General features: G+C 52.8%; 1 long non-coding RNA gene across 2 annotated transcripts; it reads left to right on the forward strand.

Annotated features, from left to right (window-relative positions):
• Positions 1 to 518: 518 nt before the first annotated feature.
• LOC113193108 (uncharacterized) lies at positions 519 to 6613 on the forward strand. Of its 2 annotated transcripts, none has more exons than XR_003302105.2 (4): positions 519 to 662; positions 2428 to 2484; positions 4183 to 4530; positions 5662 to 6613. It is a non-coding gene; the product is annotated as an uncharacterized LOC113193108 (long non-coding RNA). The 2 variants fall into 2 exon arrangements; XR_003302104.2 differs by having other exon boundaries at positions 4223 to 4530.
• Positions 6614 to 7551: the final 938 nt, after the last annotated feature.

Genomic DNA, 7551 nt, shown 5'->3' on the forward strand with positions numbered 1-7551 from the left:
CAGGGGGCTTTCAGTGCCTCTCTGCTTCCCTCCAGGACAGAAAGTGGGGAGCAGAGGAGGTGCCAACAGCGGATTCCCCTGTTCAGCAGTACGCTGGGGCCTTCCATGTCCTGCTCTACCCAACCTGCCCCCGTGGTGGTACTCCAACCACCTGGCCTCTACTCCCTGCCCTTCCCCGCCAAGGCCCCCAGAGCCGACCGTCATGGAGTGGCCTGCAGGACAGTGTGCAGGATCCTCCCATGCATGGTGGTGGCTTCTGGGCATCATGGCTAGGGGACAGCCGCCCCCAGAGCCTGGCATGCTCTGGGGAGCCTGATGCCCCTTTCCTCTGCCAGACTTGAGGGCCAAGAGCTTCTGTAACCACAGCTGCTGCCCTGCCTGGGGCCCCATGCCCGCCACCACTGATTGCAGCACGTGGCGTTCATTCCATTTTTAACAGCTCTGCTCGGCCCAGGCTGCCTGAGCTGATCCAGAGGCGGGCTCTGCTCTTGATTGCGGCGCTAAAAATACCAGCGAGGCTTCTGATGAGAGTAGAGGCATTGGCCTCCCCTTTGCCCAGCCCCCTGGCTCTTTACTGCCTTCCTGCTGAGTGGCTTGGGGAGACCCTGGAAGCTGAGGGGCAGGGAAGCCCTGTCACTCCAGGGTCCTTTGCAAGCATTTGGGTAAGAATCATATGAGTAGCTATCCCATATGTGGGGACCTGCTGGCATGTGGGGACTTTCTGGATGTTGGGACTCCTACTCCTAGGTACGTGTGCATGCGCTATTGGACATAGTCTCATGACATCTTGGGACTTTAGGTATGTGGTTTGCTGTGGAGAGAAATCTGGAACATTCCCAGTCTTCTGTGTGCCTTTTCTCCCTCAATTCCCACTTTCTGTCCTGGTCAAATCCTGTAGGGGTCACTTCCTGCATGATCTCTCTCACCCACCTGCTCCTTTCTGGTCCCTCTTCCTCTGCTCAGGGCTCAGGGCCCCGCCTGAGTGTTCCCCTGGCTGCTGGAAGCCCCTTCCTGCCCCCAGTACCTATCCATATAGGTCATTGCTGTTGGATATTTTTAAAAACAACTCCTGCTAGTCACTCCTCCATTTCTAAACCCAACTCCTTGGCTCATCATGTAAGACCTTCCATTATCTGACCTTAGCAGGTTTAGTCTGATTTCCCTTCCAGTATCCTCAGTGAGCAGTCACATTGGGCTGTTCTGTGTTCATGGTACAAGTCCCAGGGTCATCCTGCCTCTTTCAGGTGGTCAATCTATGGGAGGCTGAAGGCAAACCATTTCAGAGAGACTATAGATGAATTTAAGCACCAAGCTCATGGGCCCTTTTGCTGGAGAAGGGGGCTCTGGAAAAGGAAAGTAAAACTTGTCCTGGTAACCTGGTTGCTAGGTTGTTGCCTGGTAAAGCAGCCCACTAAGGTCTTTTTAATTAAAATCCATGTGGATAACCCCCCTGGGCAGGTTGGAGATACTGACGTCCTCCTCAAGGGCACTCAGGGACGCCCCAAGGTATTTCAGGTTCTCTAGCTCTGTGTATGCTGGGCTTCACCCTGGGCCCTGCCTGGGGGGCTGACACCCAGGACCCAGCCCCTGTTGGATGATCATTGACTTCATGGACAGAGAGATGAGATGGTGTCTGACCATACAGGGCTCCCCTGGCCTGGCCTAGGGCCCTTGCCCATCTGGCCCAGGAGAGCTGTTTGGGAAAACACTGAGTGACCTAAAACGCTACAAACTCCACTCCCTGACCTTCGGCCCTAGCCGACAGCCTGCCACCCTAGGCTCTGGAGTGCCAGGGCCGCTAGGTCATCCTGAGAGCAGCTAAGTGGACACTGAGGCCCAGGGAAAGGAAGGGGATTCTGAGCTAATGATGCACTAGAGCCCCCCAGCCTCCAAGGCCCTCGGTGGGTGTTTGTCCCTCTGCTCACTCAGGTAGGGTGCCCTTCTCTCCCACTGACATCCCGCACCTTCCTCCAGGCCTGGCTCCCCCTGGCCTCCTATGCGTGACTAAAGCCTCCCTCCCGCGTGTCCTTTAGCGGCTGCTCTCCACATCCTGTCATGCCCACTGACCGTGAGCTCCTGAGGACGGGGCTGAGTTGGTTCCAAGGGTGGGCCTAGTGTATACGTAAGGGCTCCAATGTCTACTGAATGAATCAATGAACATTCCCAACGTCCACCTTCTGAGCTGGCCTGGTTACTGTGTAGGAGTCCTCACGGACTTAAGGCCCAGTGATGCAGGGGTGTGAGGCAGGTGGGGCTGACGCGTCCCTGTCCTCTGGCTGGCTGCTGACCTCACCGCCCAGCCACGGCGCACACCAGGCTACGTATGGAGGGCTGCCCTTTCTGGAAACCTCTTCTCTCTGCTCACCTCTGTCCCGAGGGGCTGGAGAGTATTATCTGCCTTTTTTTCCTCGTTGCTGCTGGACTCAGCCCCAGGGAGAATAAGAAGGAAGGAAGATGCACGGACAGACCCCAGGGGAGAGTTAAGTGAGTGCCACATTTTGTTTCTCTGGGTTCCCTGGGTGTGAGGAGGGTGGGTATGGTCAGTTTTACTGAAGGTCCTCCTTGGTGGAGCTGCAGAGCCCAGGGCCCCGTTGTCCCCTCCACCTCTTTCAGGTCTGAGGCATGGAGCTCTGACTGCCCAGAACAGAACCCTCCTCACACCTGCTTAGGGAACAGGGATGCCCGGCAAGGAGGCTGGAGTGCCCTGTGGGGCCTGGGAAGAGCCTCCAGGACCCAGGAGAGCTACGAAGCTCCCAGGCCCCAGGGTTCTACCCCACCTCTTCCCACTCCAACGCCATCAGGCCTGTCCCTGCCGCTCCCTCAGCTCCATTTTCCTGCCTGGCTCTGCGGATCAGCTTCGCTTGCTCATCAACACATGCTCCTAAAATAGATTCTCCAGCTCCCCCAGCCTGCCCTGACTGCCTGACCTCAGCTTCAGGCCCTGCCCCAGATGGAGGCCCAGGCTCTGGGCCCCTGAGTTCCAAAATCTTAAGACAGATTATCCGAGTGGCTCTTGGTCAGCCAATGAATTTATCTCCTGCTGGATCGAAGGTAGGTGGTACTGGATGCTGCCTTCTTCAGGTTGGGAGTGGATAGCTGTGCCTGAGGGGGAGCCTGGGCAGGTGGGTCTCATCTCTATGGCCTTAGTTTTGCTCCCAGGCCAGTTAGGATCCTGGGAAGGCAGTGCCTAAGTCCTTTTTGTGTTGCTGTAACAGAATACCTGAGGCTGGGAAATATGTCAAGAATAGATGTTTCTATCTCATGATTCTAGAGTCTGAGCAGCCCAAGATCATCAGGACAGCATCTGTTAAGGCCCTTCTTACTACAGTATCCCTGGTAGGAGGTGGAAGGGCAAGAGAAGGAGCTCATTCCAAGAGTTCTTTTATTAAGACATTAAATCCACCCATGAGGGAGTAGGCCTTATGGCCTAATTACCTCTTGCAGGCCCTACTGCTTCATCCTGTTACAATGGCGATTAAAGAAACCTTAGCATGAGTTTAGGGGGGGACCAACATTCAAACCATAGCAGGCACTTTCCTTTCCAGATCTATGAGTATCATCAAATGTGCACACAAACATGTTCCTGTACCGTGTGCCGGGCAGACATGGAGTCCCCTCCTGCTCTGGTGCAGGTAGAGTAGCTCAGAGTTTGGGGATAACTTGTTTCACAACTAGATAGGTAAGTAATGCACTCCTGTGCCTCTTTGTTATCCTCAGGAGTTTGACATTTTGTGTGAAGAGTTTTAACTCATTTTCCAATTTGGCTAGTAGAAGGAGCGTGCAGTACCCCAACCTCTCTTCCCACCACGCATTCAGGCTTGAATGAAGGCCACCTCCACCAGGTCCTGGCACCTCCCTGACAATATCTCCCTCCTTCATCTCACCTCCTACCTGGGGGCATCTGATCTTTCTGACTCAGGGGAGCCCAAGTTACATGAAGATGTGGGCAGGAGTCAGGACCCTAACTGGTGTGTGACAGGGTCTCCGTTGCGCTGTTGGGAGGGCCGCTAGCACACTGATCCTGACCAGCAGGTGGTCTCCTGGGTCTGCTCTGAGCATACTGCCCTTTTGTGGAGGTTCAATCTATGTCTACAGATTCTTTGAAGTTCCCTTTAAAAGGTGGAGTCTAATTCACCTCCTTTAAGTATGGGCTGGACTCAGAGATTTGCTTCTAACAAATAGCAACAAGGCAGAAGTGATGGCCTGTGACTTCTGAGACTAGGTCCATTCAGAGCATGGTGGCTTTCTTCCTGCTGGAGAGGAAGCAGCTGCCCCGTCATGAAGCCACTCCAGGAACACTATGGGGACGCCCATGTGTGAGGAACTGAGGCCACCCGCCCACAGCCATGTGAGAGCAGCATCTTGGAGGTGGCTCCTCCTGACCCAGTCGAGCCTTCAGATGACTGCCCCCTGCCTAGTCTCGACTGTAACCACAGAGAGGATCCAAGCCAGAGCCACCCAGCCCATGTTCTCTCACAACCTCGTGACCCACGCAGACTGTGAGATAATGACTACTGCTGTGTTAAGCCAGTAAGTAAGTTTGGGGAGAACTTGTTTCACAACTAGATAGACAAGTAATGCACCCCTGTGCCTCTTTGTCATCCTCAGGAGTTTGATGTTTTGTGTGAAGAGTTTTAACTCATTTTCCAACTTGGCTAGGAGAAGGATCAATGCCCATTGTCACTCGGGTCCATGCGCCATTCATGTGCTGTGTGGGGGCCTCTCACCTGGGAGTCTGGGAGGAGGGCTGAGTGTTACCACCTTTCTCTGATGGGTGTTATCCTCCCCTTCTCTGGCCTTTGGAACCCCCATTCTAACCACTTTTAGGAAAAAAAAAACTCTTGTTTTTTAATTTTTTTATTGGGACATTATAATTACACATAATAGTGGGGTTCATTGTGACACTTTCATACGTGCACAGAACAGTTCAGCCAAGTGACCTCTGCTTTCTCTCCCTTCTTTCCTTCATCTGGTTCCCTTATTCTACTGAAGTGGTCTCCCTTCAATTTTCACAATGCACGCCCCCCCCTTATTATTATTATTATTATCTTGTAAGCAAAGCTCTTTTCCCCAGCTGGCTATAGCCTGAGCCCCTAGCCCCAACCCTGAGGCATGTGCATTATCCGAAGGCTTCATCATGTCACCCCAAACTCTTCTTGCTCTTGAAGCTTCCACAAAGCCTTTCAAGTTCCTTGAACGACTAGGTCATATGCCGAACCCTGTGGAGCCCAGTAAGCAGGGATTTGTATCCAGCTGCAAGTCTCATGCAGAAAAATCCAGGATTCAAGTCCAGAGGTTTTAATCCTGGTCTTGCTACTCACTAGGTCTTGTGAAAATTGCACAATTTCTTCTAGCCTGCTGGGCCTGGGTCATCTCATCCGTAAAAGGGGGCCAGTAGTATTTGTCCTGTGTTCACATAGGATCACGGCACGGAGCAAAAATAAATAAATAAATAAATAAATGAGAAAGTGTTATAGGAACTACAAAAACACTTGACAAGTGTGAGGGTTAAAAACAAACTGTTCCAGAATTTAAAGTTTATTCATAAAATAAGCTAGCATTTTGTGATTGCTAACTCTGCACCAAAGCTTTGCATCCATTACTGTATTTAATCCTGACAAGGTATTGCTGCCCTGTAATTATTTCTGTCTCCTACTTTAGGATTTGGAAACCAGGGCTCTGGGAGGTGAACTGACGCTCCATGTCCATGTCTTCTTCAGTCCCAGGCGTGGCCTTCGTTCCCGACCCAGGCCCTGGCTCCACTGGCTCCTCCCTGAAGAAACCAGAGAGAGACCCACAGAGTCAGAGATTGTCCCTGGTTCTGGCTCTGAGTTCTTCTGGCTGCACCTTGAAAGTCTCAGCTGCTCAGAAGATCAAGATCCTGAGGGGTGGGGGGAAGGATCTTGAGTAAATCCCTGTAGGCAGGGCCCAGCTGAATCCGTCCTCTCATGGGGGCATTCTGGGGTGGGGCTGGGGTGAGAGTAAGGGGTCTGAGTGGCAATGAGCTGAGGCTCTCAGGATTAATAAGCCATGTCCCATGTGAAGGCAGAGCAGTTCCATACCGACAGGAGGAGAGCTGGTCAGTGAGCTGTTAAAAGCAGATTTGCCATAGATGAGTGCTGGGTGATGGTCCCCCAGGGAGGTCTGCATCCATTAGCACTTGTGGCTTTGCAAGGCCTTTGACTCTTTCCCCATTCGGCTGAGCAATGGCCTCTCCCCTCCAGGTCGGCTGTTTAGGCCTGGAGAGTTGCTGGAGAGTCAGGCTGCCAGAGCCGCCCAGAGCCCGGTGTGCTGGGGCCACAGCTGCCTCCGTTGTCCTCTTAGAGACGAGCATGACCCACCCCTCTGCAGACCCTCCTCTACTTACCATCTGTTCCTGTTCGTCCCCCACCGTCACTCCTTACAGGTGTAAAGGAGGATTTCTGAGACTTTCCCTCAGGCCTCACCCTAGTCGTTTTGGATGAGGTCATGAAGTCCAAGTCCCCTGACCTGGGTCCCCCTGCCCTTTGCTTTTTGAGAAGGAAGTTTCTGCTGCTTTTGTATTGTCCTGGGCAAGACACCGTCCTCTCTTTGGGCAGTTTTTCCTTAGAGCTGCACACAGCCTCTTGGGTGAGGGTGGGGGTAGGGAGAAGGGTGGGGGTGTGGGGACAGCCACAGCAGGGGAACTTTTTAACAATGACAGTGGCAGAGGCTGGGTGTGGGGAGGGGGCTATATCTTCCCTCTGAGCCTGAGAAATCTCTCCAGTTATTGCTTATGGCCTGGTGAGTGCTTTCCCTGGCTCTGAGAGTACCTGCTTGCCACCCCTGTTCACTGGGGCTGGAATATTTGTCCCCCACATGAGCAAAAGGTCAGGAAGCTGCTGAGTTGCATTTTCCTCTTCCCCTGCCATGTGTGCCTGAAGATGACTCATCCTCTTCCCTCTCCGGCCTTCTCGGCCTCCCTCCCTCTCTCTGTCATAGGATCTGGGGTAGAATCACTGCTTGGGTTTCTGCAAGTTGTGGGCTCCCAGATTCCCTAGCAGGCATCGGGAGCCCAACCTGGAACTGTGAGGCTCAGGGCTCAGCCACCTTCATTTAGTCTCTGAAAATCCCTCCCAGGTTTTCCTGTGCCCGGGATTGTGCTAGGTACTCTGGAGGTGGGGGGTGTGACTCCTGAACTCACAGGGCCTGTAGTTGAGCAGAGCAGAGGAACATGAAACATGAACCACACAGGCCACCATGCAATTAACCCTGTGACCTGAATTACAAGGAAGAAAGCACGGGGAGCTTTGAGAAGGCAGGAGAAATTGCACATTTACATGGAGATGGGGATGGTTAGGACACCCCCTCACCGCCCGCAAAGAACTGAAAGCTACCATGAGTCCTGAGGAACAGGAGAGTTGGAGTAAACATCCTCAGAAGAGGAACCAGCAAATGCAAAGGTTCAAAAGAAGTTTGGCACTTGGAAGGACATCCAGCAATTGTACTCCAAAGGACTTCCTGCAAGGAAATAAAGATATATGTAAAAGGAGGTGTATACAAAATGTTCACAGCAGCATTATTCATATGGCC

Source organism: Urocitellus parryii, chromosome 4 (genome assembly GCF_045843805.1).
Source record: "Urocitellus parryii isolate mUroPar1 chromosome 4, mUroPar1.hap1, whole genome shotgun sequence".
NCBI lineage: Eukaryota > Metazoa > Chordata > Mammalia > Rodentia > Sciuridae > Urocitellus > Urocitellus parryii.